Source organism: Drosophila ficusphila, unplaced genomic scaffold (genome assembly GCF_018152265.1).
Source record: "Drosophila ficusphila isolate 14025-0441.05 unplaced genomic scaffold, ASM1815226v1 contig_106, whole genome shotgun sequence".
Lineage (NCBI taxonomy): Eukaryota > Metazoa > Arthropoda > Insecta > Diptera > Drosophilidae > Drosophila > Drosophila ficusphila.
Window position 1 is genome coordinate 13,249,285 of NW_025063993.1, and position 27,028 is coordinate 13,276,312.

At 38.9% G+C, this 27,028-nt stretch overlaps 1 long non-coding RNA gene across 1 annotated transcript in view; it reads right to left on the reverse strand.

Annotated features, from left to right (window-relative positions):
- LOC108089732 overlaps positions 1–19,013 on the reverse strand; it is a 43,505-nt gene extending 24,492 nt beyond the window's left edge. Inside the window, exon 1 of the long non-coding RNA XR_001771299.2 lies at positions 17,933–19,013. This is a non-coding gene — a long non-coding RNA (uncharacterized LOC108089732). The remainder of the gene's footprint in view (positions 1–17,932) is intronic.
- Positions 19,014–27,028: the final 8,015 nt, after the last annotated feature.

Sequence of the window (27,028 nt, forward strand, 5' to 3'; positions counted from 1 at the left end):
GATCACAGCTCAGATCTTTTATGCATTTCTTGGCGAGATCAGTTTTCGGTTTTTTAGCCACAGCTTTCGGTATTTCAGCTTGCATAAAATTTGATAAACAAACTAATAAACATAAACTAAGATTAATGCATTCATATATCACTCAATGAACTCGAATTTGGGTCATCAAGTGCAGTCGGTCTGTTATTTCCTCTGTCTGTCTATATGTCCGTCTATATGTCTGCGTCGGGGCTTGAATTTGTATCTATGCTGCCGAGGGTGCCCCACTCGTACTTATGCTTAATTGCACTGGTAATTAATAATGTTATTTATTAGACAAACATGGGCTGCTCCTCTTTGCCTGGATGACCTCACCAGAAAAACATTGTGAGTGCATGCACGGCGAGAAAAGGTCTACCTACAAGATTTGTAATAGTTTTTGAATCATTTTATTAAAGAACAATTCTTCTTGTAAGGTTTTCTAGGATAATATATAATTTAAAAAAATTTCAGTGAATAGTGTCATACTTGTTTACTAAATTTAGTATTTATACAAACATTTTTTTATGGTAAATAATAATATTTTTACTCAATAGAGCTGAGTTTTCATCTTGAGCTACATTTTTAGTAACCAATTTTGGCAACTCATTTTCTCCGTGTGTTTGTGTGTGACTCGTGCTCCTCTCTAGATGTGTGTCATTAAGTAAATTAAGTAAATAAACATATGCCCGCTACCAGAAGGGGAGGGGTCGAGTAGTTTGTGGGGGAAGGGGAGGGGGAAGTGGGAGGGGGCAGATCCAGCGAGTGAGAATGAGCGACTTTGGGCATAATTAATTGCCAGTCAGCCGTTGGCCTCGTTGAAGTTGAAGTTGAATTTACCCCCGCAAAAGCAGACAGCTGCCACCGACCAAACCCCCTCCCCCTCCCCCTTCGCAAACTACCCGCCACTGTCCGGTTTTATCTTTTCCGAAACGCGTTAGTTTTTGCGCCCTTTAACTTTCGGGCTAAGTGAAGTGACCAGCCCCGAAACAACTCCTCTTGGCCTTATGCGCATTTCAACGCCTTCATTTGCATGCGTTTTATGGCTTAATAGTGCCCCTCCCTTCCCCTCTTATCTGTTGCAAATTTTCAGTCAATAGATTACCGATAAGCCCCCGTACATCGTTTGCATTTCATTTGCGCCCCCCGAAAAAAAAGGTTCGAAAAAAAAAAAACAAGCAAAAGGATCAACGAGCCAAAAACCAGTTCGAAATTCCTCGAGGGCCTTGCAAGAAGTAAAGGTAGAAAGTTTTGTGCTTTTTCAGTTTTGGTTGCTTCTTCAGGTTTTGTTTCTTGGTTGTATATTTTTTATATTTTTAAGACAGCTTCCGCGTAGCCTTTTCTTAACCTTTCCTCGGGCCATTTCTGCGGCACCTCATCAAGGGCAGCTGGAATCTTATGGAATCGCATCGGCACCTCGAAATTAAGTTCCCAGTTGCAAGTCGCAAGTTGCAGGGCCAAGCAAATTGAGACACAATCCCAGCTTTGGTCGCCGAAAACGTTTAATTTACTTTTATAGCACTTGCACGATTTATCGGAATTATTTTCGGATTGCTTCTGTACCCTTCCTTAATTTTTTTTCGAGTTCAAAAAGGTTATTTCAGTGATAATTCGACAGTGGCAAAACTGAATTAAGCTTATTGTATTCGAATTTCATTCATTTTATAGTTGAAAAACCCAAAATGGTATTCATAAAAAGCAGTGTCTTAGGTGTTTACGACTTTACCAATTTTATAGAACGAGTTTCGTTTTGGGAATCCTAAGCTGCAACATAAATTTTAGAAATATAGATTTAATAAAGGGTGATCTTTACCATTCCAAATCAAGGCCATAAACAATAAGATTTGATTCTCTACAGTCATAACCAGACTAGTTCTGGCTGCATTCAACAGGCTTTTGGTTTTTATGGCCTCCGTGGCATTTCACAAAATGAAAACTCATTACCGATTATGCAAATAAAAGTCAGTTGACAAATGCAAAATGTTTGTCGCTCGTGCCGTGGCCCATAAAACCATAAAACCCTCTCGCTATCGATCAAGTTGGAAGTGGAAAAATTCGCGTTACTTAGATAAATAGATAGCTGCAGATTTGTATCTGCAATGCCAGCCAGCGAAGGAGTTGGCTGTAATCGAAACTGTTTTGCATATTTATAAGCCTTTTTCTATATGGCCGCGATCTGTTTCTCTGTCCAGTTTATGTTAATTGCATGGGGTCTATGAAATTAATACTTTTTATCGCTTGCTCAATCGCCGCGAACTTGTAGCTCACATGTTAGCTGTAAATTAAGTTGACAACTTGGCGCTGCCGCTGAGTTGGCCCGCAAACTGGCTTGGCTCTAAGCCACAATTGAAGTTGTCCAGCCAAATCAATTGAAAGTGTCCAACGTCTAGTGTTACATATTTTGTTAGGAAATATAAAGCATTTGTCTGACTGAAACTTGTGAGAATATTCTAGATTTCGAATGTATAAGGATTAAATATTTGTTTCAATAAACGGGAAAGGATTTTGGAAATCATTTTTTATTTGAATGTGCCTTCAATATGAATAAGATTTTTTTACAATATTTAAACAATTGTTTCTAGCTTCAGGTAGTTGGTAACCCTTTTTATTTTCAATTGCAGTAAAAGAGTGAATATATTTCACCGTGAGAAGGTAATACATATCCGCTGCTAGGTCGATGGTATTGTGCTGAAAATCTGTAGCCCGACTTGGGCCTTATTTTCCCATTGCCATCGCAGCTGTGGCCGCTCACAAAGGCGACCCGTCAATGCCCATCAAGTGCTCCCCACATACGGGCACCGATATCCAGGGGGTATATGCGAGCATATAGACTGACTGTCCGTCAGTTTGGCCGCCGTCTCCGTACACTTTACTACGCAAATAGCCATGGCTATTCAAACGCCAAAAGCAAAGCCACTGCCATTAGCTTGGACTTCGTTTGTTCGCTGGTTTCGCCAATGTTTGTCTACGCCTGACTGCCTACACACTAAAGACAAGTCCCCCCATTCTCCCCCGCTCCGATTCCCCCACTCTGATTCCCCACTCCGAACTGTCCGCCTGTCCTCTCTATTATTTAGCAAATATTTAGAATATTTGAGCAACAGCTAACGGAGACCGGCCACTTGACCACTTGGGCTACTGCACGCGCTTCGGCAAACAAATCATGTTTCTCCATGGGATGAGTTGGAGGGACTGCGAGGCAGCCAAAGAGCCGGGGAGAACTGCATGTCAAAGTTTTTTGTGGGACCTAGCTGACCGTGTGTGTGCTTAACTTTCTATAAATATGGACATGACTTTGGCCAGTTTCAGTCAGCAATATCAGCGTCATCGAAAAAGAAGGGTTTAATATATTGAATTTTTAGGGTTTCATTACACATCTTACTTTTAAGAAGTTAAGAATTAAGCTTATTTTAAAGCTAAAGTGATAATTAATATGTTTCATGACCAGAAATAGTTGTTAAATAATTTTAGTGGGTAGCTTCTGCTTCGTTAAGGATTAAAACAGCTGGAGTTTTATTTCCCGGTTTCCCACCCTTCACTTTCAGCAATCTTAACGATGTTGTGGGCCCGTAACGACTTTTCTCCCAGTGTGGCCATCATCATTATCAACATCATGGACACATCGGCATGATTGCGGTCGTTAAAGCCACCTGCTGTCTGGTATGTTGCGTCTAGCTGCCGTATTTTGGCCTTTAACCTTTCCGTCTTTCGTCTGGTTTTTTGGCCAGGCCAAAAGCGCAGGCATTCAGCTCTCAGCTCTCGTTGAGCTGGCCATCTGCATATTGGCCAGCACACAGCACACAGGCTGGGATTTTGGCTTTGGGCCGAGCCCAAAAGCCGATGCGCCAAGCGGAGGACTGTTGTTAACAAGCTTGTTAATAAATTACCAACAAAATGGCCATAAAATGTGCCAAGCATAAATATAAATCATGGCGCGCAATCTGTTCCTCCGCATACATAAATAAATAATAGCAAGTGTGGACACCACGACGAGACAACGCGACAACCCGACCAAGCAAAATTAGCGACAAGAAACACTATATATATATATATATATATTGGTTCGAAATTGAAATTGATAGCGAAAAGCGACAAAGCCAAACGCCAAACGCCAAAAACAAAAGACACAAGCACACAAAAAAGTTTATAAATCTAAGCGTAGCAGCGCACAGAAATTATGAAAAGCTAAATAAATTCAAATGAATCAAATCGAATGGGTTAAAGCAACGGCGGCAGCTGCATAAATCAACTCAATTAGCGGGGTATTATAAGCTGATCGCAGAATCGAAAATAAATGGAAGCCAGAAGTCGCAAGGAGTTGTCACACCATTTGCGAGGTGGCAAAAAATCAAATTCAATGAGCTTAGCAACCAACCAATACTTTGAGGTAACTTTATTCTTTTATGCATAACATTGCAGTAATTTGGTTAATAAAAAAATGCAAATTCTTTGCAATGGCCACACCAAAGATAGTTCACCTTTGTTAGCATTTTTAAGAGCACTTGGATAAAGTCGAAGAGGTATCTCTTCATAACTCCTTTTGGCCAGGTGGTTTGAGCCGAAATGTAGACATAAAGTGGAGCCCCAGAAGGCATCACATCATTATTGTGTGGTGTGCTTGGGGTTTTGGCTCAATTTAATGGCTGCGGCTCATTTCGTGTCATAAAAAAGCATTTTCAACACATTTTTTAACGACAAGTGCCGGCGAACAACAACGGCAACAACAATGGGGAATGTGGCCAACATTTGCAGCTTTTGTGGCCCAAAGGCGTTGGCGTTTGCCATGGCAACACTGCAGCTATAAAGAGGGCAACATAATGAACAAATTATAATAATGATATGGGGAGATATACATATGTCACTGAAACGATCGCCGGCAATTCAAATGTCACGCAGTCAACGCTTTTATTTAGCCAAATATACCGAGCATCTGCTTGTATTATATTATATATCCGATTTGGCTAGTTTGTTGCGCTTAAATTAGTGGAAATCGCTTTGAATTTATAATGCGCGATGTGAGGCAACCGAGACATACACAAAACAGACGCCATGTCATGTCAGATCATTAAGAAAATATGGTCAAAAATGTTTCAATTAAAAACAGAGAGGCAAACCAAAAAAAAAAAAAAAAAAACAAGCAGCTCAACTCAAACTGAAAGGAAACTCACAATCAGAAATTGTAGGCGGACAAGTTTCGTTTCTGTTTCTATTTAATTTTTTTTCTTTTTCGCTATAAATTGTGTAGGCTACTTTACTGTCAAGTCATTAACAGCAACAACAACAATAATAATAGCAACAACAACGTTGATCGCACGGCGGCAAGTGAATCATTAGACACAAAAGCCAAGGGTATAAACTACAGAAAGTGATTATTTCTGAACAGCTTTTTGTGGGTTTTTTATAGCCCGATATCCCGCCTCCTTTCCGGATTGATCTGTTGGAAAATTTGTTCCGCGACTTTCTATCATAAACATTTTCCATTTGGCATATTTTTATAGCATGTCGTTAATTAGTCGACTTAAATATAAAATATACATACACTTGAAAGAATATTCAACTAATTTGAATATCATGTATTTTAATTTATTCGCAATTTATTTGTTTCGGATTTAGAAAAAGTGGTATATTATGCCAAATACTGTTCCTAAAACAAAATATACTAAGTATGATTTATCCAATAAATTAATGTATATTCATTAAATAAAATTTACTTTAGAAATACTCTTAATAGCCTTTAAAAACCTTTGAGCTTCGCTATCATTAGATGGAAAAAGTTGCGTTGGCGCAAGTTTATTCAAGGTTAAATCTGTAATTGACTTATCAACCCACTCGTTTCATTTTCAATTTTTTATTCAACCTCACCGCAGGCAAACGATTTTATAGTTGGTTTTAAAACCGCTTAAGTTAAAGCTCCACTGCCAAGCCACTACTAAATAAAACCTTTTTTTTAACTTATTTTGCACACGTTTTTAAGGCCGACTAAGCCGAAAAATTGATGCTGTAAAAACCGCCGAAAAGTCTGATCATCGGGAGGTTCAAACCGCTTAAAACCTAAAAAAAAACTTTTTGTTTGCTTTGGGTTTTTTGTTTTTTTTTTTTTGTTGTATTTTCTGATTTTTGGCCCGTCATGCCCCAATGGCTTGTGTCAGGGCATCCGACACCCACAACGATGCCGGCAGACCATAATGGAAAAATAAATCTCCGATATGTTGGTACAGTAACAACGCGGCAGAAGTTAAGAGCCGTGTATCTCCAAACTCCAAAAAGCCATGGCAACAAAGCTGGCTGAGAACCGAGTTTGAAAAGGCGTTAGATTCGTTGCGGGCGCGCGCGTTCTTCGCTTTTTTTCATCTTCTATTTTTTTTTTTTTCTGTTCACTTGCTCACATCAAAGCGTCAAAAGCCGCTAAGCAAAATGCCCACACTTGGCCAACAGCAACATAACAAATGCCTAATTGTCTTGGCGGCACTCGTAAAACCTACAAAATTATTACGGCTGCAAGAGAAGACAGCGGACAAAAAAATGTAGAAGAGGAGGGCACACAAAAAAAAAACAGCATAAAAGTACACAAATAAAACAACATTTAAGCGGCAGAAACAAACGCGCCACTTCACATGTTCTGACCAGGCCTAAAGCCCCCTAAAAAAAAAATTTGAACAGCTCATGGCGGCGACAAAAGTGCCAAAGGGTAAACTAATGACAGTTTAATTTACTCCATTGCGATGAAGTGTAACGACTCTCAAAACTCAATTAGGCCTAGGCCGTCTTCCATCTCTATTTTGCGATTAATGTACAGCACAGGTCAAGGAAATAGTACAGGGGGGAAGAGCCAATTAGTTGGGTAATATTAAAGAAATAATAAAAATGGTTGAAGAAAAAAAAGAAGCTAACTTAGAGTATATTATATATTTTATAAGTTTTTTGTATACCTTTTATGATTGAACATTTTTGTGTGGTATTTATATAGGTTCTTCAGAAATTAAGTAAAAAATATTATGAATAAATTTGCTATATATAATATTTTATATTAAATTGTTTATTATTATTGACAACTTTAATATAATTCTCATTCATACTTTAATTTAATTTCAATAGAAATTTGTTTTACTTAAAGTTCGTATTCTGGTATCTCGAAGGATAGCTATTATTTCCCCCCCCCCCCAACTGTTCGAGTTTCAGGTAGTATTTGGCACTTTGGCCAAATGCCGCTCTAATGCGATCGCTGCTCTACATGCGGTCCGGTTTGGATCCATCCAACCAACGGGCAGGTGCAGTCTGGAGTTTGGAACTGGGGATGGGTCATGACTTAAAAACGCATAATTTCCGGGCTTTATGGGCCGCTCTATTGGTATCTGCCTGCAGCCATCTCGCCCGGCTCTCCGTCTCAATTAATTCGCCTAGTTTATGTTTATGACATTCGGGCACTACGCATATTTCTGGGTCATAATTTATGATAAGCGCGGTTACGATGGGTTGGCAAACTCCTTTTCGGTGCCGCGTTCTTTATTATAATGAACTTTTACGCAGTGCGTATCTCATAGATACAAAACTGCATAAAGGTTAGCTTAGCCATCTTCCCTCATTCCCGTGTTTCTTTGCCGTATGAATTTATGTTATTAGCCTCGTAATTTCGTTGTATATTATTGCATTCATGTTTCGTAGGCGCTGTGCCTAATGAGTTTTTTGCTCTGCGCCTCATCTTCGACCAAAAAGTTCGCCGTGTTTGGGTTGTTGTTCTTGAAATTTATGCATTGCCATTGTTTTCCCTTGCCAAAGAACCAAACAGCCAAAGAGTTGTTTGCCGGTGGGCGGTTGGTCGGAGTTTCCGTTGCGGTTGCCCCCAGTTGGCCGCCTTTAGTGGCCCAAACTCTTGGCTTTTGGAACGCCCATCACACAGTTTGTCAATTGTGTGGGCTGTTTGGGCAAGTCTCGCAGTCTTAAACCAAATCCAAGGAGGCTGGCACATCCGAAGGATGCCTCTCGGCTGCAAGCGGGCTAATTGGGCTGCGGCGAGTGGCTCAGATACAGTTTGAGATGCAGACTTCAGAATGAGATACTAACTTGGGTAGTCAAGGAAACAACTTTGTTATGGTTCAAGTTGTAAAAGATGCTCTTCTTTGAGAAACGAAATAAAATTTGAGATGCAAAAGATACTTTCTTTGGAGCAGACGAACACATTACACAGAGTAAAATTGAAGTAGTACTTAGTTTAGATTCTGTTTGCGATAAATCAAGGTGAAGTAAAAATAGATTGATCATTTAAAAGTTAACTTTTGAGTTGGTTGACTTGTGAGTTGAGAATAAAATTCTGTTTTGGCACTTAAAGATGCAGATGCCATTTGAAGTAAAGCTTAGTAAATAGTAAATAGAAGAAGAGGTTGGAGTTACCTTCTGTAATTATGCTTTTAGTTAGAAAATACGAATAACGTATAAATTCGAGTACAACAATATAACAGTTACGAGAAAGGTTGGAATAACTATTTTTATAACTTATTTAAATATCCATAACCGTGCTTATAAATCACTCTATAAAATAGGCTTTTAAAAACATTTGAATATTTGAAAGGAACCCCTTTCGACAGCAATAAAGTTCCCAGAGATCAAGCCGCTAGATATGTGAGGCCCGTTTAGGCCGAAGATGCCCTTTTCCCGGCGATCCCTAACTATCCTTTCACTATCCATCAGCCGTCAGTCAGTCTTCGGAGTTGAGAGGCGACCGCAAGGCAACGGCAATCCATCAATCGACCAAAACTTGTCATGCTCCAATTTGGAATGCTTTTCAATGGCACCTTTTAAGCAGTCGGCGGTTGGCTACTCCCTACCTTTGCCGCCAATGGAAATTCAATTAGAAGACACAAAGACGACCCGAAAAACCCAATGCGATGCGATACGATCCGCTCCTTGGCATTCTAACCAAATAGCATTCACCTGTCCGGCGAAATAACTTCACACACATGGAGAGGAGATACCCATTGGTATGGAGATACCCGTAACCACGACCAGCTGTCAATATGTGTTGGCGCCAAACGAGAATTCTTTTCGTGGTGGAGTCGAAGTCAAAGATCCATGGCCATCCATTAAATGCCTACCGTCAAATCATAATTCATTTTTCCCCTGTCTGGGCCTCGATATTCCTCGGCTATTAGGCACCAGCCACTCCTAGACACGCAGCCTCGGGGCACAGACCATAAAGCCATTTCCCAGATGGAAAGGGATTTGCGGGTAAAGGGAGGCGAGTTCAAGGGGAAGGGGAAGTGGAAGGGAATAAAGGCAGGTGAGTAGTACCGACCGTACAGGTACAGGTTACATTCACTACAACTCTTCTTCTTCTTCTGGCTTCGATGCTGCGGCAATCTGGGCTTGGGAATTTGCACCTTGCTCGGCGGATCCCCACTTATTCGGTTGCATAGCCCGCGGCGCTGGGAAAGAAGTTAAAAAAAAATGAAAATAGACTCCGGAGTTCATTGATACTGTGTTGCAGCTCAGGTGCTCAATCAAATGCAATTAACAGCGGCTAGATGGCCAAAAGGAGTGGGGATTTCGCCAGCAGAACGGAAGTTCGGCTCTTTGGCTGGATGTTGTTGCTATTGAAATGTCAGCTTGGGTTAGTCACTACGCCTCATATCATTTGCATGGGCAAATTGCACGGACGGGAAAAAATTGCAGTGTAAAAAAATCAATTTAAATAAATTATAAAGCTGAAGGTAAAAAAAAAATCCGTAGGCTTATAGAGTAAGTTTAAACACTTATTTATTTATTTAGCAAGTTCATTTTAAATAAAGAATCTATTATTATCTAATAAAATCGGTATCATTTTGCTTAAGTAAGTATCGTTTTCGTAACTTAAAAATATTTAAATAGCTTTGTGTTCGAATAAAATATACATTTTGTGTACCCGTTAAACTTTTATCTATTTTATTTCCACCCCTTGCATAATCAATTAAGTTTTCTATTTTTTAGTGTACGTTGTGCAGACCAAGCCAATCATATAGAAACAGATATAGCCAAAGCAACTTAGTCGTGTTTGCCAAATGCCAAAACCAAAATAATAAAAAAAAGTGTAGAGAAAAACGAATGGGGGGAAAAAAAAGCTAAACACACAAATGCCAAAACTTTATTAGCCCGTTGACGCAAATTAACGGCGACCGCTTCCATTTCGCATTTCAAAGCGTCAAATCGCTCTTCGCCGCTGATGTGGTGCAGAGTGGTGCAGATGTGGTGCACTCGGACCAGTTCGCTGCCAGCAAAATAATTTGTAAATGTCAGAGCATTTTGACAGTTTGCGGTGATGTTTTTCAAATTACAATTTACAACAGCAACGACAACGACAACGCCAACAAGCGAACAGCAAAAAGTTAAGCTGAACAAAATAAAATAAACAGGAGATTTGCTGCAATTTGGCGTTGTTTTTTCGGGCATTTTTATTTGCTTTCTTTTCCGAAAAGGGGTTTTTATTCCACAACACGCGGAAAGGCTTCAGGGTACTTTGTATGTACTTTTTTATGGAAAAGCTTATGCGTCCTGTCGGCTTTTAATTAAACGTCATTTTTTCCTCGTCCAAATCCCGATGAAAGTCAACTCCTTTAGGTTATTTGCATCAAATGTTTTCATAAACAAGCAAAACATCTATATTTTTTTTGTTTCAGGGGGGGTTATAAAGCGAAACCGAATCTCGTAGGTCAATTCTTGTTTATATTTTATGATCGGACTTTATGCAACTCCCCCTTCTCCACTTCTCAGCGTTGTATGGACTGTTTCATAGTTATAAACAAAACGTCGAACTGTTAACGACTTGCAGGCCCATAACTCAGACCATAAATTTGATGTTTGAGTTTCATGGCCCGGCCGACAACTTGAGAAAAACTTTAAACCCAAACCAGGCGGGGCTCTTAACGACTGGGCAGATGGCTAATCTGTTAATGCGAGAAGAGAAGAGCTCTGGCTCTGGCCAGTGAAAGGTAAGCCACACTTTCACCCGTTCGAACGAAATAAAATGGAAAAGAGTCACAAGTTGTCGGGCTTTTAATTTAATTAGCCAGCAGCATGTGACCCAAACTAATCAAACTTGGCTCCGGGGTGTGGTTAGTTTGAAACGGAGAACAAAAGTAAAGTAAAGTAAAGGTATAATGCTATATGGACTAGACTTGACCGGGGCTAAAACATCAACTTCCAGGTGGATTAGGGGCATCCGGAGAAGGGTTGGCAAATGGCAAACAAATGCGATAATAGTTGGCAAACTCAATGGCTAGACAGCCAGCAAAAACCAACAGCACAACAACAATGAAATTGAAGAAAATTACACTAAATTGGCTTCAATTATTGTATTAATTTGGGTTCCGTGTTGCTTTCCGGCTTATCCCTTTTGGCCCGTTTTTCCTGGCCTGCTCTTGTTTGCCTTTTTTCTCTGTTTTTTTTTTTTTTCTTCGTTGGTTTCTATGGAATCGCCGGTGTGGCCAAGATCTGCAAGCAAACATTTCGTTTTTCTAACTTGACGCTGGCATCTTGATGAGCCACTTCTTTTGCCCTCAACTTAGTTGAGTTATTCCAAAACGAAATTATATGAGACAGTCCGCCAAAGGTTGCCATTGTCCATTCAAGTTGCAATGTGACTGCTGCAGTTGCACAGTGGAAAATGCCACCGGAAGTGGACATTGATTGGGTATTTAATATTCGGAAAGTGGCATTTTGGAAATGGCTTTTAAAATTTAAACTTTAACCTTTTCTGACATAAATTTATATTTGGATTTTTTTTTTTTTGCTTTCACAACCCACATTTTTTTTTCCTTAGAAAGTATTTGGTCACTTTTATTTCTAAAATATTAATCGAATTTATTTATCATAATTGTTATAATTTTTCTCTACGTGCTGCAGTTGTTGCAATTGTTGCTCTCGTGCAGGAAGCCTCGTCTTGACTTGGCCAAGAGGAAACTGACGATTATAGTTCGTAAGCCCGTAGATGCGAGTATGCAACTGGCTAAAGACAAGTTTTTTTTAAGAATAAAAAGGCAGCCGGAAGAACTTTATTGCTTGACATCTGCTAGGAGTTTACTTTTCCTACGCCTCCTTTTTGCTTTTCCTACAGGCAAATTGTGATTCTGTGGGATTGCTTAAAAGAGTATTTGATCAGCAGAAAACAATTTAAGTATGTAATTTCATTATTTTGACTAAAAGCCAATTTCAAACTATTGAAATGTGAAAAATGGTAGCTTAAAAAACGAGATTTTACTGTTTATGCAAGAATTTATTTTTCTTTTCAAAAGAAAAATTTTCATTTATACTTGTTTTGGCAAAAACAACTTCTTTAATTAGCTATGCAAAACTCTTCTCGCAGCACCCATAAAAATTCATTTTGATGGAAACTTTTCTCTCGAGCGCTTTTCAATTAAAAATCCACAACTCACCAAGAAATTGAAGCTGAGAGGCCACAAAAATCGTTGGCAATCAAACAGACACTCTGGGCACAAACACAAGCACTCGAGTACACTGCCGGAAAATGTTTAGCTCTTCGTAGACAAAACTTAAACTGTTCTGAAACTCGAAACGTTTGTTCTTGGCACACAAAAAAACACATAAAGCGTTTAAGAGTTGTTCTTAAAACTTTCTTCAATGTGGGTTAGAAACACGGGGCACGAGTTCGCTTCCCAGGAGAATCGCTTTGTCGGCTCTCCGGAGAATTCCTGGCTAACTGTTCTTTTGGCAACCCGAGCGGCTTCAAAGCCGAATAGCGAATGCGGCAATTGGCAACTGGCGGCTAAAAAAGCCACTCGCACCGCAGCAACATCGCAACGCCGCCGTCGACGGCAACTTTTGGTAGGCAGAAAAAAAATATCGTATAATCGTATAAATATATATATATATAGTTTCGCCCTCTCCCTCTGGCCCAATATGGACCTCTCTTTCTTGAACTTGCGACTGTGTGCGAGTTTGCGAAATGCAATTTTGCAGCAGCTGCAGTCAACATGTTGCTGGTGTGCTTTTGTGGCTTTGTAGCCCACCACAATGCCGAGAACCCACCACACCCGTTTGTAGCATTCGTATTCGTATCCGTGAGTACGTGTATCTGTGAGTTAGCCAGTGGCCGTATCTGTGTGTGGGATTGCACGTGTTTCGCCAAAGGATTACCACTCAGACCATTGTGCTTAAAACTCAGCTGTTGTTCTTGGTCAGGAGTACAGAAAGAAAAACTCACTCTAAACGATGATCAATTTGAAAGAGTGTTTACCAAGTGCCTAATTGGTATTACATAAAGAAAATTATTTTCAAAGTGTTTTTTGAGAATCATAAAAGGTTTTTTTTTTATTAAATTAAATTTAATAATATGTTAACTTTTTTTAACAATCCAATATTTAATTTGTGCACATACTTGTTTAGATATCAGCTTGTTTGTCAAAATTGATTATATAAAATGTAACTGATTCTAATTAATAACTATGCAAAAGTAGTTGTTGAAGGGATAACAAATTTAAAAACAGCTTAAACTTTTTCGAGTAAGTTGCATATTTGCATATATTTTATCTGACTTTTTTCTTCGAATCCCGACGGCTTCTGATGCCAGTAGGAAGTGAAACACATACTGTTTATATGGGGCTTTATGTTCAGTGCATTGTTGACCGTGTTGCTCTTGCTGTTGTGGGCTTGTCGCCTGACTGACATTTCCTTTTGATGCGCCTACGTGCCCGCTTTGGCATATGCATTAGTTGGCCCCCAGAGGGGCGGTGGAAGGGAGCGCGGGGGGCGGGGCAACTTCAATGATCGAACGTGACATTTTAGCCCCACACAACACAGAGCACACAACTCAGAAGGCCCAGAACTCTTGGCTCAAAACTCAAAAGTCTTGCGCATGACGTTGCTGCCAAGTGGGCAAAAAAAAAAAAAAAAAAAAAGGGAAAAGCGGGCAATAAACAACCGGCTTGAGTGAGTTTTTCCCGCCTCGAGTCTGTTTTTTCTCACAGTCAATTGCATTGTTTTTGCTCAGCCGCTAATTGTGGGTGTTGTTCTTGTTTCGGTGATGCAACCATTAGACAAACAATTTGCGCGGCTAACATGGCTGGAAATGCATGTCAAAAGTGTCTATCAAGAGGGAAAAATGAAAATAAAAATTATTGAATTTTTATTGCAACAAGATAAATTCTTATTTCATCAATAAATTAATCCTATTCCACCTTTTTGGGAAACTAGATTTTTATTGGAAATCAATAAAAGTTAATTCCTAAAATCAATCCCATTTTCCAATTAACGTTTTCAACCGCTTCTAGTTAACAGTTTTCCTATAGAACTCCTTAATTGCTTCTTATTACACGGCAGGTAAAATCCGAGCCAAATAATCCTCAATGACGGGCATCGCCTAAGGAGGAAGGCCACGCCCCTTCACCTGGAAACCCCGGGCTAATTACGATGCACACACCTCGGGGTCACAAAGGCAACACTTGTTGTTCGCCTTTATCTTTATGACATAATCTCTGCCCAGCTGACCACAAATTACGGCCCAGGAATTCTATTCTTCGCCGCTCATCGGCTTGGCGTTTGGATTTTTCCCACTAATCAACAGATTTTCCCTCAACTCAGCGGCAATTTATGGGCAAAGAGGAGCACAAGCACATGTTCGATTCGGGATGCTAACAAAGAGACAGATGCAGATACACCAGATACGGATCGTTTTAGGGATCGCAGCGTATTTATTACATCACAGCCAGAAGAATTCAGAAAAAAATAAAGGAAGGAGAATAACAGAAGGGGTGAATGCAATCACAGAACTCGGCGGTAAAAACCGAAAGTGCCATGAGGTAGTGGTAGCCTATAGACCTACATAACGCAGGGTCACCCGATAACAACAGGATAAAGAACGTGAAAAGGGCTCCGAACAACCGGCAGCCCGGCAACTCGGCATTGTTTCGCTTTCATTCAGACTCGGGGAATCGGTCCGAGATTCAGATTCAGATTCAGATTCGAGCGGATCCCCCCGAGGAAAGGAAAGGAAAGGAAGCCAGCGGCAGAGGCAGAGGCAGCCAGCAATAAATCAAAGACGTTAAGTTGAATGCACCACAAAGAGGCAAGGAGGCAAAGGCGGATGCAAAGTCGTCACCAGCTCGTTGGGAACCTGAGGACGCGGACCTTGAGAACCTTCCTCCACTGGTCCTACCTCAATGAGGGATCTTGAAAAACAAATCTCAATGCGAATAATATAAAAAACACAACAAAAAATACTAAACTTGAAGAAGGAAGTCGGGACCATGTGACGTTTGTTTTGAGAAACGTCAGCTGAGCGAAAAGGGAGCTCTTGGGAATCTTTGGGGTTAATTCTTGCCAAAAGGGTTCGTCCATCGGGCATCTTTTTGGGGGGACCGGGGAAAAAATGGCATAATTTGCTTAAGGAAACTTTTCCAATTTATAAATGACAAACACACAAAGGCGACCGAAGAGCGTCCGGGCATAATGAGGAAAACTTGGAAACATTTTTCCCCCAACCAAACTCGAGAAGACATTTTCTCCTTTCTAATTAAAGTGCCTGGAGATTTGCATAAAAGGAGTCCGACGGAAAAAGGAGCAAACGTTTAAGCATTAATCAAAAAATCAGCTGAAAATTAAAAACGAAGCCCAAAGAAGAGGGGATAAAGGAGAGGGGAGGTGGCGGCATAAAGCAAAAGGTACGAGAGCAAAGGAAAAGGATAAAAATGTGCTGATGAAGCGACGGTTGAAAGTCCGAGCGAAAAGCGTACAGACAAAAAGAAAGGATTGTCTGGCGCTGTTGGGTTTTTTTTTCTACGGCGGAGAAGGAGTAAAACAGTGGGTGGTGGGACTTAAAGTTGGCGAAGAAAGATTTAAAAATAATGACATAAGAGTATTTACCACTAATGGTCAAAGTTTTAAGCCCGAAAAAAGAAGGATTATTTACGCGAAGTCTGATATTTAATCTTTTCTTGCAGCTTACTTGCGAAGGATAAGCGAAACTTTTAAAAATGTGTGTAAATTAAGAAAATTCGATAATTAAATTTTTCTTCTACTTGACCAACTCCAAACTATCTGCTTTGGAAAGTTTTAATTTAATCTTGAGTTTCGGCTGCATGGGTTTTTTAATTTGGGTCACCTTTGGCTATATGTATCCCCACATGCATCGAGTGGAGAAGATGCAGATACAGATACATGTGATGCAGAAACGCCCAGACACGTGTAAGCTTCCTTTGCCCCCCTGAGAAGCGCCTTTATAAATATATATGAACACATTTCACTTGCTATTATTTGGGTTGGTTTCGGTTGCTGCCGCTCTGTCGTTTTTGTTTATGTACGAAATTCTTCGTTTTCTTCTTGTTTTCGGTTGTTTTTAATGATGAGACTGGGAGTGGGATTTTCGGTTCCCGTCAGTCCAGTTCTGAATCAACAGCGTTGAAGCTGCCAATCTGCACTTCAGTGCTCTCCACATCCCCGCCTTCTTTTTTCCACCCAAGTCAACCGCAAGTGCACTGCGGCAAAATTTCAATTAATTAGGGATTTTCTTTAAAAACTCAGCAAGAGTTATTCATAAAATATAGGGAAACAAAACTGAAAATCATAGATAAAACTGCAAGACCTATTTTAAGTTCCCATTTTTAAAATGTAAATTAATTCCACAAAATGGTTTGGAGTTTTTCGAATTTTGTTTAATAAACTTTATAAAATATTCATACTTTCGGTCAGTGCAAATTCCCACTGACAATCACTGAGAAAAGGGGGGACACATCGCGGTGAGGCTGGGCAAGACGAGGATGCTGAATGATGTGGATGCGACTGTGAATGCAAAATTCTCGCAGTGGGTCGGCGGTTGTTTAAGTGGTCCTTGGTAAGCGGCTGCCAGCTTAAAACCGTAATGCGCTTTACCAACTTCACTTCACTTTGGCCAGTACACTCCACATTTACTTTCGTGTGCGCCGATACATCTGAATGTACGTATATTTAAAATAAACTCTTCGAGCCGCTGATGAAATATCAATATTGAAGCAGTGGCAGAGGAAATTTTAATTCGATAGTCGTGAGAGACAAGCTGGCAAAAAAAAATATGTATAAAAAAATATAAAAAAAGGAAGGGGCATAAAGAGAGATTGCATTCGCTGTTGTTCAGTTAGTGGAAGCGTTAAAAATGCCACTGATTTCGCCAATTTTTGTTGCTGTCTTTTCATTATTTATTTAATGGCGTACAGGTGCAGATTCGACTCGATTGGTCTGTTTTCCCATTAAGAAATGAAAAGGAAATCGGGGGGAGTGATATATGCACACGCGTTTTAAAATAATGCTGCTGCATAAACATGTGTAAACTGATATTTGCAAATGGCAAATAATGTTTATTATAATTACAAATATTTATTCGCATTTGTCAATTAAGCGCTATTCTATATTCAATTAAACAGCATTCATGGACCATAAAGGCAATCTAGATTTAATTAAATTAAATCCAATTAAAATGGAAATTTTTTTTAACCGTCACCATAAAACGTGTAGACATACTTAATTTGCCAATTGAGTTGCGTAATAGCTTACAGTTATAAAATAAGATTTTAAAACTCTTTAATAAATATGCGTTTAGATTAAGTTAAATTTAAACTTTTTTACTGAATGTTTTAACAAATAAAAGTTTTTAAACAATGATAACCGAAATCAAAAAGACTTTCATAAAAATGAGTATATTTTTGTTTTTTCAAAAACAGATTTTAATATATTTTTTTCAGTATTTTTAAGTTAATAAAAAGCTTATTATTTGATTTTTTCTTTTATTTAAATTGAACAGATATGCACTTTTCTCTTATTAGGTGAATAAATAAATTCTTTAGCTTATATTTTTTTTCATCTAAAACAATAATAAACACTTAAAAACTTAGATCCGAAATGAAAAGCATTTTGTTTACTTAACAATTTGCCAGAAATAAACGTGTCGCTTAAAACTTACTTGTTGTTGACCCAACAAATACACCGCAAACTTTGTCCAGCGCGTGGTTCTCTTTTTGCGGTCCAAAGCGAAAGTTGTTACAGTTTGTTAAGTTGAAATTTATGTTTCAGTTTTATATAATATAATTTATACACAAAGTTGCACACGGTTGGCGTGGATGTCTGGATATACTGACTGCTACAGTTGTGGATATGGATGTGGATTTGGATTCGGATTTGGATGTTGATGTGGGGAAAACTTCACCCAGCTAAAAGTCAATGTCACATGACACGCGCACGATTCACAAACACAGACGCACTTTCGGGGCTTTACAGTTAGTGTGGCTAACAAGTTGAGAGCGCCAACTGGTCAGGAGTTCCAGTTCCCGGCCAGACAATAAAATTTGCGCCATAAATCAATTCGGACTCTCTGCAAGTTGCTGCCGTCTCGTCGACTTTGTTGGTGTTGTTGTTTTTATGGTTGTTGTTTTTGTTGTTTTTGTTGTCGTTATAGTTGTTGTTCCGCTGCAAAATAAGGCTGCAAGTGTCACAGCAACTGGATTGTGATTCTGATTCTGGCTTTGGCTCTGGCTTTTGGCTGCTTTTAGAGACCAGCTAGCTGATCTTGGCCAGTCTGCTGCTGACTAAGATTTATTCGTGGCAACTGGCAACTGGCAACTGGCGACATCGGCTGCTGGCGGGTAACTGCACAAGGCCGACTGGCAGGATGAACCACGGAGCCTGTGTCCCGGCGATTTTCAGCACTTTTCAGTGTTTTCCCATCCGAAAAGGGGGTGGCATTGGCCGTGGCCGTGGCAAAAACACACAAAAAACAACTGAAAAATAAATAAAAATCAGCGGGAATATATGTGTATGTAAGTTTGTATGTACATCCTACATACAGCTACAACAACACGCATACGTATGCAAATTAAAAGGGAGTTGGAAATAAAAATGGAGCAGCAGCCATCAACCGCAGACGTCGACGGCTCTGCCGACTGCAATTTTTTCTAATGAACCGCGTTTTGCACTCAACAAAAAGCGGGGAAATGTCCGCTGATTTTTATACATATATCTTCATTTTTTCTACTCTAAATGGAGTTACATTTTGAGTTAAATACATTTTCAATCATTGGAAGTCAAATTTATAGCTTGACCCATCGAAAGGGCAATCGAAATCTTTATTTTCGCCTGTTTTGTAATCATTAATGTTGAGTTACTTAGATACTATGGGAAATAGTTAACTGAACTGCATATCTACTATACTATAAGTATACTATTAATTTTGGAGGATTTTATTTAAGCATGTTATTCTAAGTTATCTGTAATAAAGTTTTTAGGTAGGTTAAAGCCACCTAAAATTTGATATGATTTCACAAAACTATTTTAATTAATCCCCATTTCCACTTAATGTTTACAAATTGTTTTTAAGTACCAAGTTAATATAAATAGAGTTAGAATTTGTTTCTAATGAAGGGCGATATGCGCTCAAAATCCGGGGAAATGTATTCCACGTTTTTCCATATATATTTTTTCCTTATTTTTTCGCCACCATCATTTCGAGTTTAATTTTGAGCCAAAGCGCAAGTAAATCAAAACCGCAGCAAAAAAAAATGTACCTAGCAACAAAATTCACCAATACCAACCACCCACCCTTCGCCCAGCGCCCAGTACTTGCCACCCCCTATTTTATATACAATTTATGTGAGCGCGGAGAAAAAAAATACGTAAACGAAGGAAAAATAGAGAAATCAACTTTTGAGCCACCCTGCAAAATGAGGGTGAATACACGGCCCACAGAAACCGCCGGCATTTGGCCAAGAAGAAGAGCCGGTCCAAGAAGAAGAAGAAGAAGAAGTGGTGTTGGCGGCGGGAAAAAAAGTGCTAAAAATCCAATATGGCCACAATTTGCCAAGAGAGAGCGAAAGAGAAAAAAAATTGTACATGAAAATGTGCTCGGGCGGTTTTCTTTTTTTCCGCCTCGTATTTTTTCACATTTTTTTTTTTTTTTTTTTTGCCCCCCACGTTTTAATATTATTTGCCCTGGCAACGCAGCGAGACGAACTAAGTAAGTGGGTGGTGTGTGTGGGTGGGTTGACTGTGGGGGTAGTGGGTGGTGGGCTGGCGGATGGGTGGTTCCGTGTGTGGGTGTCGCGCCAGCAAGAAAATGTGGGAAAAAAAACTCCGCCCCCTTTTTAAGACGAGCGTCTGCGCGAAGGTGAAGCCGAAACGCTGGCAGAACGCCAGCAGAATCATCGAGAGAGAGCTCTCACTCACACAGATACAGTGTTACACACTTGGAAACCGAACACACACACACACTCTGATACTTACACACTCAAAGTGGCACCCACACACCCTCACTTTGGCACTCAGAATGAGTAATTAAATGCTTATTAACGGCTCGCTGAGTTTTTTCGCCAGTCGCGCGCTATAATTAAACTCAGTTCTGAGTGGAAGCATTTTGCCGTGTTTTGTAATTGCAACCCCCGATACTTGGGTATTGAGCACTCTAAAAAACCCAACCCTCTAATCGCACCAGATGCACTTTTGCGGCTTTTTTGCAGTTACTTCGCCAAAGATACCGCCTTCATCTTGCTGCCATTTTGAAAATGCGATTGAGTTTGCGGTAATAGAAAAGTGTGTGGGATATTTGGGGTAGATTTATAAAAGATCTATTTGCAATTTTGGTAAATAGAAAATATATTAGAAATACATTATGTAAAAGCGTAGAATGAAAGCAATTACGGGTGTTATATGAGTAGTTTTACAAATATCTATGGTATTTGGGTAATTAAAAATATTTCAAGTCCCAAAAAAAAAACACAAAAGTCACAACAATAAGCTGATTATAATTTAATCAACTCGAGAGTTGAACAAACCCACATTTTTATCAGTCCGTGTGACAAACCACTAAAATAGTATTTCCCCTAAGCTCATTCCATTTTATCTAAACTTGCCCATTGAATTAAATTCGAATTGAATTGTTTCGTTTTTGGCTTTTTATGGTACATCTTTAACGAGTGTTCCATTCCACACACACTCACACACATACAAAACCTAATAATTATTCGGCCTATCAATTCCAAATAGTTTTGGCGGCAATTAAAATCGCTTTATAATGAAAACGTATAAATAAATGCATAAAATGTATTTAATTAAGTTAATTGATTTTGGCCGAAATTGAACGCTTATTTTGCGGCTCATTAAAATGCCATTAAAATTACTTTTGCGTTTAGATTAGTTTTCGGGTTGTTTTGTTGGACGAGGGTCAAAGGGCTCCATTTAGCTTTCGGGTATGTTTAGCATGCGGAATATTAAATCAATTATAGATGCCGTTGTGGGTATTTAGATTCTAAGCTGACGGAATAATGGAATATTTTCTAACTGTTAACTATTTAAAAAAAGTTTTTTTATATACATATGTGACATTTGAAAATTAAATGGAAACAACATTAAATCCTGGCAGTATTATTTTCCTTTTTTCCCAGTGCTCTTAATTTGTGGAAATATATTTTAAATCAATTTTCCGCTTTTGACTCACCTCTTAAATTCCAGCCGAAAGCCATAAAAATTCTCCCTTCTCAATTAAGCATCGATGTGAGCACTTAATTTGCCTTTTGGCCCTGTGCCACTGAAATGCCATTCGGATTCCTTTCGAATGACTCATTTTCAATTGTCCTTTTTGCCTCGAAATGGCATTACACAGATTTGCATAAAAATTGAAACTCTCAAGGAGCCATACACAAACGCACAACGATACCGGAATTAGGAAAACTCATCCTTTCACCTCGGAAAATCCTTTTCTCAAGCACGAACCCTTTCCTTCCTTTTTGCGTTATTTATTTTTTTTTTTGAGGTTTTCACTGGCCGATTTCCTCTCAGTTCTCTGGGGTTTTCTCTCACTGTTCGAGGCGAGCGACGCGGACAAACTGTCGCTAGAAATGTGGAAAGTTGGCATCAATTTTCGGAGGAGTAAAACAAGACAAAGGCCGAAAGCTGCGTGCCATAATTCTCCCGTTTGCCGCTCAGAACTTGTTCAATTTGGTTAAACGAAAGGGTTGAGGGGCTTATGCCACAGCGTTTACGAGAGAGCGTTTGTTTGCGGGGGTTGGCAGCCAGCCACTTCCAAACACCAAAGCGCGAAAAACAATAACACAAAATGCGTCACGCACAACAGAAACAGGAACAGGACTCTCGTTGTCCTGTTGGAAAAGTGCGTCACGGACTGAAGAACACTCATGATGGTTGAAATTGTGTGTGCCAGAGAGAGTGTGGTCAGCGGGGAAGTGTCAAGCGTTTAAAGGGTTAGAGGCAAGGGTTGGCATTCCCGTTCCGTTGGGGGTGCGGCAGGGGGTGCAAAGTGCCACAGGAAGCGACTAAGTGCCAGGCAGATGCACAAACGGCGGGGTGGGGCAGTGTCCATGTACGATGGTCGCGCTCGAAATTAGATTCTATTACGGAAATTTTCATGAAAATTAAATGATCTTTAAAGTAATTAAAGACCATTCTCTTATGAAATTGTAAGCGTTCAAACATTGTTTGCGAAGTTTCAAATCACAATGCAATTTACATACTAATTATTTAGCTGTTTAATTTATTATTTTCCTTAGTGCTTAAACTTCGCTTTGCGCCTAACTCAAAAATCATATTTTATTATGTATTGATATACCTATTATAAAATAATAGAAATGATAATTAGAATAATTTTTCAGAAGTACAATTTTTCTGTAGTAGCGACAAAAGTTTAAGTTCCTTATCATCAAGGCTAAAAACCATTTTTAAATTTAAAAAATGACTCTGATGAATATACATATTATATACAAAAATGCTAAAAATATTCTTTCAAGTTCAATCTTGTTTAGTGAAACCTAAAATAAATTTAGAGAAAATGGTATCCTACAATTAAAGCCCATTGTACAACCACCGCAAAACGTATTCATTGAAATGAGGCAGCTTTTATTTACCCAATGAATCTGTTTAAGCTTGTTAAAAAACGAGAAACAACTTCGGTGAATTTGTAGCCTGCGGCGAAATATATTTCTGAGAGGATATCGCTGATCATTGATCATCTGCCGTGTTTTTCTACCTATCGCGATATAATGAGAAACCAGTTCTACAATCGCAGATAAATAAAGGGTTAACTAAGGGTTGGGTTGCTGGGGCATTAAACTAGAAAGGTGGTCGCGGTCAGGTCAGAAATTTATAAATTTGAATTATTTGAGTAAAAAGCGTTTACCCTACAATCGTTGTGGGAAACACTCACTCAACGAGTAAAAGGGGAAATAAATATAAATTCCACTCGACGGCGATGTTTGCGATGTCTTCGTGTCGAGCGATTTACTCGTTTTTTAGACTCCGCCCACTTTTTGTATTGTTTTGCCGGCTGCTCAGTCGATGTGCGATGTTTGAGTAAAAAGTATCGCGGCGATGTTTTGAGTGAACAAAGTAAATTCGTTGTGAGGGGAAAATTATGAGTCTACGTTCTGAAGCAACTGAGATTTACTGTTCTACGTTCTAGTGATTTTTAGAACTGTTCCCATAAGGTGGGAACAGTATTGAGGTCCTTTGAGCCTTGTTCGCGCTTGGCTCCTAAGGGAATAAAATCTTAGCTGAAAAATGCACTGATTTTGGTTGCTGTCTGGGCTAAAAAATAAACTCAAATTTCAACTTTTTTGTTTTTATTACAGAACTATCAGCAAAAAACAAACATTGCGTTGTAAATATTCTCCTTTTGCACCCAACAAAATCCAAGCACGTTCCTGCTATAAAAAGCCTTTGTAGAAGTCTTAAAATTGCATAGTTTAATTTGAAAACTGCTCTGTAATTGCTGCCTTACATTAACATAATTGATGTGCGTGCCCCCAGAGATATCCCGTCTCCCTGTTGGATTTCGCCCCCATGAACGGCTCACAAAAGCCCAGCAGGTGGTCGATTCTTCTCGTTCGAAGACAAAACAGCAGGAGCGAAATCGCATTGATTCTCATTTGCCTTGTTTACTCCCGTCTGCCAAATCCAATAAGCATTGAACAAATTTGCAATATGCGAATCTGCAGCATCACTCCCGGTTAATTGATTTTATTTGCCGCATGCTCTCTTTCCCGGGAAATTGCCATTAAAGTGTCTCGCTGCTGCGGGAAATGTAAATTGATTCGCATTCGACCAGCCACCCTTGGGCAAGGACCTTTTGCTATCCCGATTTGTCCTTTTCTTAGCGACATCTACTGGACTTCACGGAGAGGAGGGTTTTCGTCCTCTGGTGGTGAATTACGTCATTATTAATCCTATTTGAAGGACATTAGAAAGTTGGTAGGAAACTTGGCTAAAGTAGCACAGTGAAAACAAAACTTATTAGACATTATCCGATTGTTTCCTTTTTTTTTTAATTTTTAACGGATTGATCTTAAGAAAAATCGGAATTTTTGATTATGCATTTCAGCCCGCATTTTCTTAGGTCTTTTACTTTTTAAAAAGGTTTATAAATGTGTAGTAAAGAAAATATTGACAAAATATTTCGTTTTTCATGGGTTTTATTTATTATCACTTTATAGAAAATATTGTTCATTTTTAAACTACATCTTAATTGGAATGATCAAAAAATTTTTTTAAGTTCGTTTCTTGTTTATTTCTATGACATTTTTTACCTCTCTAATATAACTTAAAATTACTGAGAATGGTTCTTCTTGTTAAATAAATTGATTTATTTTTAGCCCTTCAAAAACATAAAACATATTTGCCGTTGCATATTCATAACCAAACGCTTCGTTGACTTACAATTCGCACACAAAATTCCCTTTGCATTCGCTCCCGTATCCTGAATAGTAAACCCATCAGCCTTTACCTTTGCCGTTAATCAAGTAGATACGAAAATCCGCAAAAAAACAAATGAACCGTTATCAATTGCGTAACGGTTGCTCGTCCTTGCACAATTTTCGCAATTAAACGTGACCATGCAAATGTCAGGATCAAGATAAAAAGCCAACGATAGGACGAAAGAGGGTTGAAGGTCCTTGCAAAACGTGTACTTCTAAGATGCAGCCGAAGGTTGTTGAACTCCACGGGTCGTAGGATATCCGAAACGGTTCTTTATCTTTAAGGAAAGTGTCCGATGCGATGCTATCTCAACCCCTTTTTTTATTATTAAGCTAAGGGTTATAAAATTATGTGATAGATCATTTTTGTGGGGTAAAGGAGAATAGAAAAAAGATCATTTGATACTTATGCACGCTCTGTAAATTTTGAAGTATTGGAATGCAGATCCTCTTTATCTACCTAAAAGTTTTTTAATTTGTTATTTATTTTCAAATTATTGTGGTGCAATGTTTTTTTTCACAATAGTGAATTACATTATTAAAGTGGCATTATGAAGCATAGTTTGTCAACTAAAAATGTTCCTTGTTTTAACAATTGTTGCCTAGATTAAATGCATCAACTCATGCTTGAACTATATATAGTATATTTTAATTATATAATATTGATGTTAACATTAATCTATTCCAGGAAATGGATTTTTAAGAATTAACATAAATTATGGATTAACATTGCTTAAAACATTCACTTTCTTAATTTCATCACTTTTTTCACTTCGTTTGTCTTTAGTTTTTATTTGATGGACGACAGCCCTCCAAGAGCACGGTATTAAGTTCCTACGACTGAATTTGAACGTAGGAACTCTATACCTCGCTTATGGTAAAAAGGCTTCGGATTTGGGGTTTCTGATGGTCACAATTCACTCGGTTACACGGCACTTCATGTGTCTACTTAGCTGCTACTATATCTCCTGTTTGAGTTGTCAGTCTTAAGCTGCAATTAGAGTCATAAACGGATTATGTTTGCCAGATATTGGCTGGGCCCAATAACGAAATTGGCTGCCAATACTTTCGGTAAATATCAAAGTCCCAAAGGCGTCTGCCAGACTCCTCGAACTTTTCATCCTTCCCTTCCGTTGGCTTTCCTTTCGGCGGCGTCTTAAAATTTTATGTTTGCACATTAGCTGGCGCCGTTTTCTCTGCAAAATATAAAAAAAAAAAAAACGAAAAAGGAATGGATAAAAAAGGGAATGTAAGTAAAGTTGTAGATACTTAGGCTAATGCATTAGCCGCAAAAAGTGTGGGTATTCCCCAGATACAGATACCGCATATATGCCTTGTCGTTGGCATTTATTTGATTTGCACTCGATACGATGGGAAACTGAAATTAAGGCAGTTTCAATGGCTAAATTAACCTTGGAGATTTTTCCACCCGCATCGGATACTTGTTCCTATATCGAGAGTCACACCCCACACGCTAATTACCCGCTGTAAGCTGAAAAATCTAATCAACTTGATTGATTTATCTGACAGAACTGCACAAGTTGACATTTCGCGAAGGCGACTCTTTAACGCCCACCACAAATACACAACAGCAACTACAAAAGCACTTGACTCCACACAAATTATCATTTGAATTATATGCAAAATAAATGCATTTGATTGCCAGCACAGCCATTTCGTACTTGTATCTGTATCTGTACTTATATCTGTATCCAACTATCCAAGTATACGTTCTGCAGTAACCACCATGATTTGCATTTAGTTGCTGCCATTTCGGATTTGACTGTTTGCTCCCCCGCCCCTCGGCCATTTGTCTGCCAACGACGTAAATCAATTTGGTTTTGGCCTCAGCTTTTGGTCTAAGGTAGCCGAGCAAATGTTTAGCCGCCCGCTGAGCCAACACAGCAGACATTCAATATGTGCTCCCTGGGATGTCACGGGCCCGCCAGGCGAAGGCTTCACTGTCGCAAAAGGTGACAGCGCGCACCAGTAGCTGAATTATTAAAAATGCAAAAAATCAGTAGTCGAAGGAAGTTCCAATTTGTTTTGTCAATTTAAACAGTTTTCTAATGATGAATACAAATTGTTTTAAATATAGGTTCTGGTTGAAATCTCATTATATACAATAATTAACTAAACTCTTGTTTTTAGAAAATATTTGTAGCCGAAGAAGTTATAAATTATTAGTTATAAATTTTTGTTTGAAATAAAAATGTAATTTTGCAAAAACAATAAATTCCTTAGAAGATTTCTTATTCATGTTAAATAACTGTAATTTTTTTTAATTATTTGGTTAATTTCTAATA